The following is a 16,734-nucleotide window of genomic DNA, read 5'->3' as shown; positions in this document are numbered from 1 at the left end:
AACAGGAAACAAAAAAAACTCCTCTGCACAGAAAGCACATAAATGTCCACAGTACAACATTATAGAGCACGTGACCAGCAACAGGGTTGGGTAGGGGATAAGGAGTAATCCCAGGCAACACAGCAGCCATCCTGCCACTGCACCGACTCTCCAGCGCGGGCCCAGACCCGCCTCGTGTTCCCAGGAGGCAACAAGCAACAAGACCAGAGGGCAGAAAGACAACTACACTCTCTCACTACTTCATTAGGTACACCGGGTTGGACCCAGTTTTGCCTTCAGAAACGCTTTAATTCTTTGTGCAACACATTCAACAAGGTGCTGAAAACATTCCTTGGAGACCCTCAGAGATGTTGGTATATTAACATATTATTAACAGATTAACATAATAGCCTCGTGTTGATGAAGATTTTTTATTTCATCATTGTCGAGGCCATTTGAGTACAGTGAACTCTTTGTCATGTTCAAGAAACTAGTCTGAGATGATCTGAGCTTTGTGACATTTGCACGCTATCCTGTTGGAGGCAGCCATCACTTCAGCAGGTCATCTTGACCGCGTCTAAAGTAGAGTTTAGAGTTTTCTGCCATGTGATTGGCTGAATAGCTATTTACGTTAATGAGCAGGTATACCTAATGAAGAGGACGGTGAGTGTATGTTAAGAGAGTACAGAAGGCCAGAGAGCAAAGGAGAGATGAGGTGATACTGGGTGATATATTGTGTTTATGAGCCCGGGCTTGGTTTTTGTGTGTGTATGTGGTGAGTATGGGAGATATTATGGATAGTGAATCATTAATATCAGCAGCATAAGACACTAATGAATAACACGGGGATATATTGCTTCTCTCTCCTCCTCTCTCTTACTCTCTCTCTCCTGCAGTGGATTTGTTTCTTCTGGCTTTAATGAGAAACACCTGTTAGAGCTCCTCGTTAGGCATCCCTTGCTCAGACCCCATTAGACTAGTTTCTCTCTGCAAAGTCTGTCTGCGTACGTGTATGTGTGTTAATGTAAGCTGATAAATTATAATGCATTCATTTATAAAATGATCCAGTTTTGAGGATGACATTGCCAAGTGTAGAATACAAAAGATAAAAAAGTTTTAGTTTATAATGTTAAATTAAAAATGTCAAGAGGAAAAAGGGGGGATGTGCATATGCATGAGACTTTGCAGTAGAGGAAGCTTTAAGTGTATTTGCTGTTGTTTTTATTTATGTGAGAGGGGAAATGGGAAATGTATCGGCATTTTAATGCATGTAATTGCTTTCCCTACATGTACAGCTGTGTATTTAAACAGTGATTATATTTTCCAGCAGTGTTGGGGATTACAGTTTGAAATTCAGCAATTATACCACAGTTATGAATCCAAAGAACATTATGTTGCTTTGCTATTTTGAGTGAAGCTTCAAGTTTGATGGAGGGTTTAGTTTAGCCTCTGCATTAAGTGGACAGGCTGATTTTACCTTGGCAACAGGACTAGATGTGTGGGGAGACAGGTTCCACAAAAACAAGAGAGAATGTGGACTCCTGGTGTCAAGTCCAATGCAGACATTACCTGTATTGAAAAGACATTTCACTCCTATCCAGACTGTGTAGGACATGACTTTCAGGCTTTTTCACGTCTCCAAGAGAATGCAGGACACCTTCTATGTGCCACTCATTCGTCCAATATTTGGTTAAATGAATAACTACTATGTTCAGCAAATAAATAAATATTTCACCCAATCAAAACACAATAAGAATATTCTGCAGAATGGGAAATGCTTACATTTCAGCCTTTTGTACCTCTGTAGAACAATGATGATGATGTTCCTTTCAGCTCTGCAGCCTGGTCAAGTATCATTGTCTCCACACTCACACAGAAATATCAACATGCATCCTTTTTATTAGATTTATAAAGCTGCAGATATGCCTCATTGTGTTCAATCAGACTCTCATTCTTTGTGGAAATGGGTACATGTGCAGAAGCTTAAGTTCCACTGCCACAATTATCCACGAATGGATGTGAGATTGACTAACAAGGGTCTGTTATGCACAGCTGCGGCTATTTTTAGCATATGTTCAACTAATTCATCATGTGTACCTGTAAGCCATCACAGTGGTGTCTCATCATCATTACTAAATGTCAAAAAGATGATTAGTCTGTAGCGCTCATATTGGAAAAAGAGAAGTAATGGCTTAAATGTTAATAAAAAGCATGAGAACATCCATCCATCCATGTTCCTAACTGCTTATCCAATTCAGGGTTGTGGGGTGGGGGCAGTAGAGCCCTTCAAAAATAATAACAGAATCATTGAAATTGGCAACAACAACCACCTAAGGTATTACTTTTTCAATGAGAAATTTGTAATGGGTAATTGCTTCATTCTTTCCAAGTCACTGTTTGTGTTATTATGAGTGTGTCAAGACTGAAACAGTGGGGTGTGTGACTGACTGATATATTGGGTATGATGTTCCATATCCCTCTCAAAGCCAGTTGGGTTCATTAACTTCAGCGTGATGATGCTGCTGAATGCTGGTCTGTATGACACAAACAAGAGCTGGAGCATATTACCAAAGAAAATGGTCCTTTCTGGGGAAACTGGTATTACCAGTGTTGAGTGTTGTATATGAAAGATGGGACTTATGGTCTGAAAAGTTAAATATAAGCATTCATTTCTTTAAAAATGCATTATTTCTAATAGGAAGTGGGGCAAGAAGCTGAAGAAATCAGATTGTGTAAAAGTCTATAGGAATATGACCCTTGGTTTAGTTGTTTTGTGACATCAGTTAACAATTTCCTGATGAGCTTATGGTCTCAGTTGCTAGTTTGAATTCTTAGGCAGGGTTCACAGGAGCACGTCTGAGGCTTCAGCAGCCTTGCTTCTCATTAATTTTAAACAGAGCCTGTTGCTGAACTAAATTATGGATCGACTGCTTTGCTTGTGCTGAAAATCAAGAGGAATTAAACTTCTGAGCACCTAGTCAAATCATGTTTATTCAGATGGTCTAGCACGGCTGTTGGCCAGTGAAATCCTGTTATGTGAATATTCTTGGAGGAGGGGGATCAAACTCATTTAATGTCATGTGCCACATGCAGCCCATTTTGATTTTAAACGGGCTGGACTAGTGAAACTCCTCTCTCTGTCAGTGTAAAGAAGTTTAGTGACATATTTAAAATCCCTGAGATATGTTAATACTGACTAGCTTGCATTGTGGTGATTGGTTATTATTGCTACGACAGTCGTGCCAGCAAAGATGGTGCCAAAGAAGCAACACATGTTCCGCCTCAATCCTACCTTACTGAATATAATGTTCTTTTAAAAAAACATTATCCTTTTAATTTATTAATGTACATAGTATAAGGTAGGCTTACCCTCAATATTGTATGAGCCTATTGTGTGATGTCCAATACATTACATCTGATTTCAAAATACCAAGATGGTGATGACCAGATCCACATTGGAAGTCTTCATTGACCTGAGTGCGATGCCATGTTGGCCATGTCCATCTCTGATAAAAATGACAACACTGAGGGTTGTGTAATATAATCAGACACAATACTGATATGATGGATTCAGTTGTATTTTTTCCATTTTATTTTATTTTCCGATTTGCTTTTTTTTTTAAAAGACAAAAAAAACAACAACATTTCTCAGTTTTCCTGTTGTTCTTCACACCATTTCACTTGTTGTTGTTTTTTTTTTTTTTACCAGTTATCCCAAAATCATGTATTTTAATCTTCATTTGGTCTTTAGTCCCTCAGATTCCTTCATTTGTGGCCTTTAAAAAATGTGTTCTCTTGCATTGCTTCACTGTTATGGTCCAGATTTGTCTCCAATTGCTCGTTTTGCCTTTCTGACTCTTTCCTAGTCCATACCCACAAACACACACACACATTCCTCTAGTCTGCCACTTAGAATTATGTGTGTGTGAGACTGCCAATGAGGTGATTAATGACTTGTTTGTTTGTCGTTCTTACTATATCCATTCCCTTCATCTTAATTAAAGATATAGCTGCTGATTTGGCAGGACCCACCCGTGTAGTGCTGTTTATACAGCTGATACTTACAATACAGTCTATGCTGTTCACTGTTCAGCTGAAATTCTACAGTAATTTGATGATTTGATGTTTTGCAACTCACTTTTTAATGATTACTTTTGTGTAGTTCAGACCTTCCCAGAGTTTTAACAAAGCTCCCTGTGAATATACATCGTCTCTCTGTGTGCAGAGTATCGTTTGTGATAGTTCACATGAGTATTTGTGTACCTGTATGTGTTTGTTGCCTTTATTATCTTTCCTTGATATTCTTGCAGATGTTTTAGCATAGTTGGATCCACCTGGTTTTGACAAACTTTCAGGAAACTTTTGGGAGATTTTGAAGAAGAAGAAACTAAAAATGTCGTTGAAATCTAAACCATAAAGAAATCTCTGCTGTATCCAAAATATAAAAGTGGCACTGAATATTTAAGGCCATTTTGATTTTTGATTTTGATTTTTTCATTTATGATGCTTCTCAGAAAAACGTGCATATTATAGTTGGTCAAATTCATTGTAGCATAATCATTACAAAAGCCTTAGAAATGGGTCAGTGAGCTGACTGTTGTGTGCATGGTGCTAATGCATCTAAAAAGAAAAGTTTACGATACAGAAATGTCCAACTTCTGAGAAATATGTACGTTTATTTAAACACCTGATACTTAGTAGGGACTCCTTTACCTCAGCTTACCTGTATCATTGTGGTGTAGCATGGCAGTGATCAAGTGATCAGCTTGTGGCATTGCTGATGTGTTACTGAAGCACAGCAAGCTTTAAGAGCAGCTTACCTCTCGGTAATACCTCATAGATTCTATTTGAGGTTCAGGTTAGGTTAGGTGAGTTGGCTGGCCGATCAGTCAGCAAACTGCTTGAATGCAGTTTTGAGACTGTGGGTAGGCGTGAAGTTCCTTTTGGAAAAGGAAACCAGCAACTCCATAGAGCTTGTCAGCAGATAGAAACATGAAGTGCTTTGAAATCCCGTGTTTGAAGGCTGCGTTGACTCGGACAGTGCACCAACCATCACCAATACCAGCAAAAAAACTTCATGCTGAATTTCTCTTTGGATTCTCCACACATTTCCAAATACACTTTGGACCACTGAGAAACAGTTATTCTTCTCTTTAGCCCAGGTAAGATGCATCTGACAGTGGTTCAAGAGTGCTTTGATATTAGGAATGAATTCCCTTTCCTGAAGATGTCTCTGTGTAGTAGCTCTTGATACACTGACACCAGCTTCAGTTCACTCTTTATGAAGTTCTCTCAAGTTCTTCACTTTACTTTTCTTGATGATCCTCCAAAGGCAGTCATGCCTGTTGCTTCTACACCTTTTTCTAATGAACATCTTCCTTCCAGTCAGCTCTCTAGTAATACACTTAAATACAACATGTCAGCTAACTGCCAACCTTTTCAGTAGAAGTGGGCGAATTAATCTAAATATTCGTACCAACGCTGCCATTGGTATGTGACTGGATTGATACTTTGTTTTTATCCTCCAAGTTCAGTATGTGGCCCACTGAATTAAGGTTAAATCAGTTTCGTTTAGTTTTAGTATACCTCAAACATCCACTATGAAAAATGTCCTTATTGTTTTGGTTGTCACTTTTTAAAACTTTTTAATAGACGATAGTCGTAGCCCTAAACAACATAAGTTGACCCAAAGTCTTAACTAATTTAGAAGTGATTAAAATGTGTTCAGAATTTGGCATTTGTATGAGATTAATCTTGTAAATTATGACACACTGCTCTCCCATGCATAAGCTCCCTTTATAAGCATGCAGATATTGGATACTGGCGCTATATTTACTTGGTATCGAATCTCTATCCAAAATTGGCAGTATTGCACACAACTGCTTTTTACCTTCTGTGTCGAGGGCGTCGATTATTGTCATTTGTAAAACCTGCCAGATCAAAAGTCTTCGCCATAATTTTAGTTGAGTGTGCCAAAGCCCACCAAGAGACACTGTTTGAATGTAAAATACTAGATTTCTGATTTTCACAAGCTATAAACTATAATCAAAACAGTTCAACATCTAAACCTAAACATGGGTTGAAATATTTTGCTTTCTGTCCAATTAATACAAAACATATGAAAGTTAATCTTTGTGAATGAAATTAGGAACAAAGTAAGATTTTTTTTTTTTTTTACTTTTTTACATGTACTAGTATTTTGGTGAAATCTGGGGCAAAGTTTACAGTCATGGTATTCATTGCAGCATTCACCAAAAAGTTCTGAAGGATGCATTTTGTATTTACCGCTGCTGAAGAGAAACGTTGAGACGGGCTTGAGAATGACCTTTTATTTTCCATCATGTTTTAGTACAAGTCTCAGCTGTTTTGAAATACTCCTGTTTGCTTTGTACATTTGCACGCACCGCTTCCTTTTAATGTAATTTCAACTTTCCCTTCATGTTGTTATGAAACATTCAGCTCCATTCAGTGGGTGTGATAGTTCAGAGAGAATACAGCAAGTAGTGTGCCCTTAATGTAGCAAGGCAGACAGAGAGAGGTGGTGGAGGTAGTGAATGGGTATGCAGTGTATCTGATGTTCTCGCAGAAGTTTTGTTTGCTGGATTCCCAGATATTGGAGAGGGTGAGAATTTGAAATCCTGCCGCTGAATTGCTTGTTTGGCCCTTTTGGCATGCTAACAGGCACAAAAACATTCACACCTTTGGTTCTTTTACTTAAAATGCTTTGTTTGGGCCTTTAGAAACACACAGAGAACATGTAGTCCATGTAGGACAAGCAAGCCCCTCGCTAGCTGATTTTAACTAACCGATGAACCACCATACCCAAAAACTTCAAAACACAGGAGTAAAAATGAACCCCATGGCAGTAATGCAACTGTGTTTTAAACAGAACACAGTGTTTCTGTCTCCCTGACTGAACTATACTTAAACATAAAAAGACTTTTTGTGTTTTTCTACGAGCTTGTATGCAAGCTGCTGGGTCCCCATGTGGGAAGACCATGTGGAACTCAGTGTGTGTGTGTGTATACAAGCGTGTTTGGTGCAGCGCTGTGTTAAGGCTAAACACACTTAAGGCTAAGCAATCAGTGAGTAAAGTTTCCCCGCCGCTGTCATTAAAGCTCCACATAAAAGCTTAAGCTGCTTTTATCCTTCCAAGGAAGAAAGGGAGAATGTCAGCACATAATTAAATTAGATGAAAGGAGGGGAATTAGAGGCTTCCTCCTCTTTAAACACAAACGACTTAATCAGAACCTTGGGCTAAATGAGAGACAGACGGCTACATGATCACAGGGAGGATAAACATCCATCTCCTTGTCTACATCGTTTTTGCTGTTTCACTTTTCTTCCCCCGCCCTGTCTTTATTATCTCTCTTACCTGCCGTATATGTAACAGAGGCAAACGTACAGAACATTTGCCGGTCGACATCTCTGGATTTTGCTTCCTCTCACTGCATTCTGTAACCGCCATCCCTGTGTTCGTACAATCGGTTCAGCTGTTTGTTCTAAAGCATACATATGGATTCTTTGCATCTTCCACTTTTCCTTTCTCATCCCACAAATTCTACTCTGCTGCAGTGTTTTCAAATTCATTTTGAAGAAAAAAAAATTGACCTTGAATTCTCCATCCACAGCATGCAGAATTTCAAGAGTAAGAAGCTGTTGGACCCTGATGTATAAGCCCTTATTGATTTTGGAATATGAATTTCATCATACTAGACATTGTTTTGTTTCATGTACCCCCACAGAGAATGGCAGTTTATTTTGTGTGATGCTTATAACCACTGATTGAAGGACAGGATGATGCAATGGAGTGCATCAGAGTTTAAAAAAAGAAGCTTCAGTGAATTTGTTTGTTAGACTGAGCTCTGCCTTTAATGTCTGCCAAGGCTTTCACTCTGAAATGAGATCCACTGACACTAATTGATGCTAATGAAGTTATCAGGAGGAAAGTCTTATATTTTGCATGGTGGTACCATCTGTAAACTCTAAGTATTTAACAGACAGAGGAATTGCAATGCAAATTGGTATTTGCAGGACTACCAGCTTTTAACATATAGTATTTCTGTGTTTTAGTTAGCTACAGTTGTGGTCAGAAGTTTACATCCACTCATCATGGGCATGATCATCGCAATAATAAATGTTTTAATGAGTTCTTTGAACTGTTCTTTTTCCAGGGTGGAATGATTGTACAGCATTCATCTTTAATGGAAAAAAAACAAACATGAATTGGATGCAGCCTGTTGCTTTTACAGTATAATACTTGTAATAAAAGTACAGTAACAGTAATTAGTGACTGAGTAGCCCGGAGCGTTTCTCTTGATTTCTTTAGTCAGGGTAAATTCATTCACCTGCACAGATTAGCTAAACGAACCCTGACAGCCGAGTGATAATAGTTGGTTAAATGTTCCTTAGTAAGTTTCACCTTGACCAGGTGTTTTTGCTAGCCGTCAAGAAGCTTTTCACAAATACGTTCTGGCTGGATATTAGACCGATCATGTTGGGAGAATTAGTAGAGTTCATTTAAATTAGTTAGTTTCCTGCCATGGATCTGACGGAGTAAAGGTCGGGGCTTTTGGATGGCCACTCCAGAAGCTCAATATTAGCCTGTCTTATCTATTCCAAAACCAGTTTTGATATGTTTTTCAAGTCATTGTTCTGTTGGAACAACTGTTTCAAGTATCAACTACCTAGCTTTTCTTTTTTTTGAAATAGATAAGATGCCAGAAGATACCAGACCAAAGCCCCCCCCCCCATTAAATCCTTATGCACACGGCCAGCCTATTTTCATTCCCATTATTTTGTCAGATCCGCTAGCGTGCCTTATTTACTCACAAGGTGTCCTTTGTTTTCAGTGCACCCTGACGCTCTGGTTTATAGCTTTCCTTAGATGGGTCTGTCACTCCTGGCTCATGCTTTGTCAACATGCAGGGTTACTGTTGGAAAGGGGTATTTTTCAGTCGACCTAAACCTCACCAGTGGAAGCAACAAAATATGAAAACAAAGTGAAAAGTGCAAACACACAAAGGACTCCCCAACCTGCTAACACTGATATGTTTTTTAGATCTCTAAAACAGAACCTTTTTTCTCGGCTGTGAGAGTGCATCAAGGAGCACCGGCAAAGGACGGCTTTTGCGTAATGGGGAGATTCAGGTACCATCTAACAAAAATCAGGAACAGTACAAAAAAGCTGTCCAGCCAGACAGAGCAGGCAAAATGGAGGAAAAGCTGATATGGCTCCCATTTAAAGAAAAAAAGGATGTGTAAAGAGAGTGGGGAGAGGGGGTTTGAGTTTCCCGTGACTCTTATTTCTCCTTAACTACACACCTGCAAAGTTCTGTGCCTGTTTTTCAGTGGGTGTCCCAAAGAACATTTATTTATTGAGGCAGGCTCACTCAATGAAAACGACAGCCACACTAGCAGCTGGTAAACAGAGTCAGCTTTGGTGGGGAGAGTGACTCTTTTATTTTCCAGGATTGTCTTGCTTTACAGTATTCCTCTTCATTTTGCCTTAATTGGTGATCTGTTATTATTTATTTTATTTTTAAACATGTTTTTTACTATTTCCCTGATTACGTCCCTAAACCGGAGTGAGAACTTATTTGTCTGGGTTTACCTCGTGTGTGTGTGAGGGTGCATGTATATGTGTTTCAGGGTAAAGAGCGCTTGTCCCACCAACTTTATTACAGACCTCAGGAAAGCCATGAAAGTGCTAATTAGCAGTACACAGAGAAGTGGTCCCAGCGGCCAATCGAATCTGCTTTTGAAACCGTTTCCCCCTGAGATACCATGGAAACAGGGTGACTCAGTAACTAAGGTGATGAGATATGATATCATCTATAAGGGTTCCACATCAGTGCAATTTTCTTTTATGTCAAATCAGATGAAAGAAAGGTTGTTTTTTTCAATGTTGTGATGTGAACATATTCTCTCCTGTGTGTCTTTTTTTGTGACGATTTTTGGCGGTTCTTGTTTTTTTTCATGTGCCCATTAATATTTTCAAAGGAGAGATGTTCAGGAAGGAGTTCATAGATTGAGGCAGGTTCATTCGGAGTGCATGTTGTAAATGAGCTTTTGTTTTCCACAGACACAGATACCAGCAGACAGTTTCTCACAGTTGTCTGTACACTAACGCTGTCCACACGGTACCTTCCTTGCTTGCAGACTTGCTGATACACACAGAGGGGAAAAAAAGAAAAAGAAAGAGAGGAGTGCGCTGGTTGAAATTCGTGATACAGATTTACAGGGAGATGAGTTTTGCAACTTATTTGGACATCGCAGCAGGAAACCACACTGTGGCGTATCTTCTTCGTGGGGGTGATAATACTATATACACAAAACCAAATCAAAGTAAATGAAATGGCTGATATATGGAGAATGAGCGGACAGGCGAGAAGGACATGCAAAGAAGATGACAGCATCCTCTCTATCTGAACTTTGAATGTGCGTATGTGTGCACCCATTTGTGCATGTGTGTGCCTGTGTGGGTGAGGCTTTGCTGTAGCATTTGTGGAATCAGGGAAGAGATCATTTCTGAACATAGGTTCGGGAGTACAGCTGCAATTTATCTATTATTCATCTGCTGATCTATCTATCCCCCATCACTATTACAAAGGTCAAGCTGTCCTCACATGTGCTGTCTGCACTCCCCAAACAGAAGCTCATCAATAAGTGTTAAAGGATAGCTCAATATTGTGCTGAAAACATTCTGTTCTACAGGCTGTTGAGCCACTGACCGAGGTGGCAAGACAAAATTAACTGTTCTTTTAGGAGACAGAACAGGAACTAATATCAGAGGGGTTGTAATGTAATGACTAATGACAACATTTCACCCTTTTTTCCAACACGTTTTAATTATCTCAGTGTCCTAGAAAAGCCCTGAAGTACCCATTTAAAACACAGCCATGAATGTTTAACCACGCAGATATTGACACTTGTAAATGACAGTAAATCACAACCCCTCTTTCTAATTGGACTGGCATTTTGAAGGTCAAAGTTCAGGTATCTGAAGATTGAACCTGGGGTCATTGTTTTTTACATCTGACAGAGAGTGGATTTATTATTCTCAGAAGATACAAATAAAGATCTTAGTAGATCTATGCAGCGCACTGCTGTGAGAATTAATAGATCTCAGAGGAACGGAAATGCAGGCCTCACAAATCTCAACAAAAACAAAAGAATGGAACTATTTGTTGCTTTGAGGTTGTACTTGATCTCCATTTTTAACCTAGTCTAGCTAATGTTTTAGTACACAGTAATATTACAGAGCTGCAAAGCAAAACAGACCGGATTGCAACATATCATGATTTTGTGACACTGGTCTTTTATTGTTTTATGTATACGGGCTGCCTCATCTTGCTGCAGATGCATGAATGCCTGAAAAACTGTAAAATCTTATTACTTCGAAAGTACTCATCAGAATATTTAGCATTAGCTGACAATGACAAGTGGTGGAGGAACTTTGCACAACTGTTCCTTTAGTAAAAGTTGTAATACCACAGTAATAAAACGCCTCACTACACGTACAAAATTGTACGTGTAGTGAGGTAAAGACCTGCAACCCTGAATTAAATAAGCGGAAGAAAATGGATGGATGGATATTAAATTGAATCAGTTACAGTAATACATCATATAAAATCATGTTTTTGTAATGTGCATGTGCTCAAGGCTGTTCTTGCTAAAGTGCTAATGAAGTCTCATCACACAACACTCTAACTCTTCTACGTCAAGGTAGCCAAGGTGGTCAATAAGAAGAAAAATCTTAACTGTTAAGATCGTAAATCAGATGAATCATAACAGTGATAAGTCAAAATTGATGTCAGAGCAGTAAAAATAGAGTCAGGAGCAGCAGCCAATCTCTTGCCAAAGAACACAGGTTTATTTAAAGTGTGCATGTGTAAACAGACAGGAAAAAACATGGGGCAGAAGGACCCAAATTTCGCTTGATAGGAAGCCAAGTAATAATGTATTAATAGTATGCACGGCAGCATGCCATATGAAACATGCTGTTTTAATAGAATACTACTACTAGAATAATACTACCAATACTACTTCTAGTTTACGCAATCAGTCATGGACAGAAAGGTCTTTTATTTCTTCTTTTATCTGACGTGAGTGAATAAAAGAAATCACAGTTGTACGTTTCTGCACACAAACGTTTATGAAATAATAAAAGTCATGGGGAAACTGAGCGTAAATCTTCCTGCACTAGCTTCTATGGGCAGTCTTGTTGAGAAGCTCCAGCCTCACAAACACACTATGGGCATGTCAATTTCTCGATAAGACACGCTCAATAGTAAAATTGTTTGAAGAAGGATACAGTTAGCAACATAAGAGAAATTGATCAAATGAGGCGGGAAGAAAACAGTGTTATCTGAGAAACTGTCAATGGTAATGCATGCACAAAGGATGTAAGCATGAGGCAAGAGAAATGTGCTTACACTGAGCTGAAAAATAGATGACTGCGGTGAAGAAGTGGAAAAAAATGAGAATTAAGCAAGAACGATACAGCATGGAAACAACATCAACAGACTGATTTTCACTAGCAGAAACTGCGTTGCCTTAACTATTCAGGCATTCCAAAAGCATCAGAGACTTTGTACATAAATACATTTGGACAAATTTGTTTTTGTTAGAGGTGCACATTGTGGTCCAAGTGTATCAACTCAACACAATGAGAGCACCCATTACTTAAACATCAATCTTTTTTATTTAACCCCATGTTTTATCAGATGTTTTGTGAAAACAATACCAGAACCAGAACATTTTAACGTGTTTAAACAATGTGTTAAAAAGTTAAGAAGTAATTTCAAATATAAAAGGAAGAAATGATCAAGAAAAAATTATTGTGATTGGCTGCTAGATAATGCTACTGCTAATAGTTTCTGTTGTTGATTATTAATAAGGCTACAGTAGATCAAATATACTACTATTCCCTATACTATATATTTGGTTACTGCCATCTCAAGGGCTTAAGTTTAATGAATGAAATGAATCTTTAACCAGTGGCTTACCGGTTGTGTCCTGTCATTGTATGCATTGAAATTTGCTTACAGTCTTGATGCCAGCAGCTGGGAACAATGAGACAGTCAGTAGATCATCATGAAGTGGCTGCAAAACAGTGTTACACCTAGCAAAAATGGCAATGAAGCTGAAACAAACCAGTGGATGTAACCTGTTTGTAATGCTGCAGGCCCAACTCAGATTATATGTACAGGCAGCTGGACAGGTTTTAAATGAGTATATTAGAAACAAAATGGGAATAGCCACAGTTACAGTAACATATGCTATAAAAATTACTCACACTCATGTCAATATGAACGCTTGTACAGTCCCCAAGCATATTCAGCCTTGTTTTCCCATAGATTTTGTAATGTGCTTCACTCATTATGGCCGAGGAATGACTGTGCAGCATCTATCGTTAATGACTTTAAAAACACAAGAACTGGGTGCAAAAGTTTGTATTTATTTTGGATTTTATGCCCAAACTTCTGACCACTACTGTTGTTGTTTGTTTGTGATTAACACCTCTAACTAAGCGCCATCCCACTGAGTGGCAAATACGTCTCCATTATAGTGTGATATTAGACAGAAATATCAACCTGCTACACTCACTACGTCTCCCCTTTCAGTATGACATTGCACTGTAAATCTTTTTTTTTCTCAAGTTTAAGTCAAACATACAAACATACCAATGAAACTTATTTATGCTATTTCCAGAGTTTTAAGAGTGTTAAGGTTTCTCTATAAGCTCCATCCTGGTCCTTAATCCGTTCAAGTGAAATCAGCTGTCCGAAACCTGGGTGTACTATTTCACCCTAATCTCACCTTCGAGAAACACTTAAACATGATCACCCAATCGGGCTATCATTCATGCTTTCATTTCCACCTGGTTAGATTATTGTAATGGTCTTTTAACAGGTATTAATCAGAAAGCATTAAATTAAGTCAGGTGGTGGAAAATGTAGCAACCAGATTTCTTACAAAAAAAACTGAATATGTGTAAATGTGTAAAAGAAACTGAACATATCACACCAGTCTTAATGACTCTGCACTCGCTGCCTATTACTGTTAGTGTTAATTTTAAGATTTTACATGTTACTTTTAAAGCCCTACATGGCCTGGCTCTAGAATATATACTAAAACTGCTGTTTCCGTACCAACCAGGGCACAGGTACACGCCTGTTAACTATTCCCACCTCAAGCTAGACAAAAAGGCGATCGACTGTTTGCCGATTAGGCCTCCTCTGTTGTGGAATGACCTGCCTGAGGAAATCTGGCTCGCCTCACCAGTGTCTTCATTTTAGTCACTGGTTTTGAGTCATTTAGATCATAAAGCTGTTTTTTTTGTTTAGGTTTTTGTGGTTTTTTGTAAAAAGTTAGAATAGATTTCATTATTCTATTCTATTGGAATCACATTGGATCTTGCAGTCTTGTGTCGCCTTTTATGTAATTTCTTCATGATGCTGTTTCTAGGAAGCACTTTGTAATGCTGGTTTTGATACATGCTATACAAATGAACTTTATTATTATTTGACTGTCAGTAGCTGAATGTGGGAAGCACTCAAAAGAGCACATTGTGTTCCTAACTTTTACTGATGTCTTTGTCAACCTGGTGGATCGGACAGACAACTATCTGTCTGAATCCATGTTTTCAAGCTGCAGTTCCAAGGCAAAACAGATTAGCCATGGCTTTGGCAGATACAGTATGATAATATGCTGATATTTCTTCTAGATTATTAAAAACACCATATGGACGTGCTAGCAAGGTTAAAAACGTGATTTTCCGTGGAGGGCTTTTTAAAAAATCACCTTATTTATGTGGCGGTGAACATGTTTGATGTGTTTACCAAATATTTTCCCACATTCAGCTGACATGCAGCAACATTAGCTTTCATCTCGAGCATTTTTTTTCTAATTACGAGACAAATCTAATCTAATGTTCACCCTTCATAATAAGCTCTCCACCAAGTGCCGAAGTAAATCTTCAGCTCTTAAGCCCCCAAATGCTCCACAATGTGCTCCACTGTGTTTATCAGCTTTGTCTGTGTGCTGCTCAGTGATGGGCAGGTGGTGCACATGGGGTTTTTCCGCTCTGTGCAGTGACTTGAAATGTATCTGAAAAGAACAGCAAGGCTACATCAAAAGATTAAAATTGAGGGCATTAAATCAAAACAACTATCAAAAGGTGATGAAAAATTGTGCAAAGCTGAGAGGAATTGCAGAGTGGATTTATGATGCTCTGTGACTTGGCCTATATGGGCTATGTTCTTCAATTTACATGTAGTCAGTTGGGCAGTTATTCATGAAAAAATACGTTAATGCCGCTTTACATTTTCAAATTCTTGAGTTACAAGAGCAAATATGTCTGCAGAAGAGCAACCAGACGGCTTTCTTTCTAAGACAGAGGTTTCAAAAGTTAAAAATCTAATGACTGCTGCAGATAGAATTCTGGTTAAATGCCCAGATGAGCGACTTAATCTTTATGTTTCAGAAGTCTTTCACAGATACTGACTCATGCACCATCCATGTCTTTGTAGCTTTAATCCTAATTTATTCTGTCTCTTCTCTTTTACTCACATTTTTCCTTGATTATCAGAGTGGATTTAAAGTAAAACGAAAGAGAGATCCACTTGGATTCACCAGGTCAGTCTGTTTCTAAACTAAGAACTTGTGTTCTTAATAGTTTGCACTGCAAAGTATGAGAGGGTGACCAAACAGCTGGGGTCTTAGCCAAGTTTCAGGATCAGCTGTGAACGAGTGGTTTGTTAAATTGTTGTACAACAAAGTTCCAGTGAGCTGGACAGTAAGAAAAGAGAGCTTGCTTTCATTTTTTTTCTTATTCTTTTTGCATTATAGAGCTGTGCTATGCTTTGTGTGAAGCAATCTTTTGTAGTTTCAAGTTCAAGCTTTTATGTTCAAGGTGTTATTACTTTTTTATAACTTTCAAGGTTTGTTGAGTTTTACCTTATTCCCCAGTGCTTGTGTGTGGGGTAGAGGAGCCATGCATTCATAATGCATTTGTCTGCGTGTGCGTATGCAAACATGTGTGTGACTTCTGTTTGTTTGCAATTCATTATTTGCATGTTTGTGTAGCTGAGCCTCAAACTGCTGTGTTAATTAGCCTGAAATTAATTGTGCAATATGTTAAAGACAAGTATGCTTAAGACTTGACTGCATCTGGTTATGTGTTAAAAAGGCTGTAAGATTGTGACTGGTGAAGGACGAAAACAATCGGGAAACGTGTTTGTTTCTCTGTATCTTTAGCTCTGCGGTTGTGCTCGAGCAGCGGTCCCCAACCTTTTTTGCGCCACGGACCGGTTTATGCCCGACAATATTTTCATGGACCGGCCTTTAAGGTGTCGCGGATAAATACAGCAAAACAAAACTAGTACCGGTACCGAAAAAAAGATTTATTCATAACACACGTGAAAAGACCAAGGAAAATCGAGTTGACGATAAAAACGATAACAAAATAACGCTGAAAACTGATAAAAACCCTGAAAACTATACATTTCACACCTGAGCCTCTACTCTCGCGGCCCGGTACCAAACAACTCACGGACTGGCCTTTAAGGTGTCGCGGACAAATACAACAAAAATAAAACTAGTACCAGTACCGGGGGTTGGGGACCGCTGTGCTAGAGGACTCCCAGTCTTTACAGGGAGTGCAGAATTATTAGGCAAATGAGTATTTTGTCCACATCATCCTCTTCATGCATGTTGTCTTACTCCAAGCTGTATAGGCTCGAAAGCCTA

The sequence above is a fragment of the Pundamilia nyererei genome, unplaced genomic scaffold (assembly GCF_000239375.1).
Source record: "Pundamilia nyererei isolate P.nyererei 1_Seehausen unplaced genomic scaffold, PunNye1.0 scaffold00003, whole genome shotgun sequence".
Lineage (NCBI taxonomy): Eukaryota > Metazoa > Chordata > Actinopteri > Cichliformes > Cichlidae > Pundamilia > Pundamilia nyererei.
The sequence above is the reverse complement of the archived record's forward strand: the minus strand, read 5'-3'. Positions refer to the sequence as shown.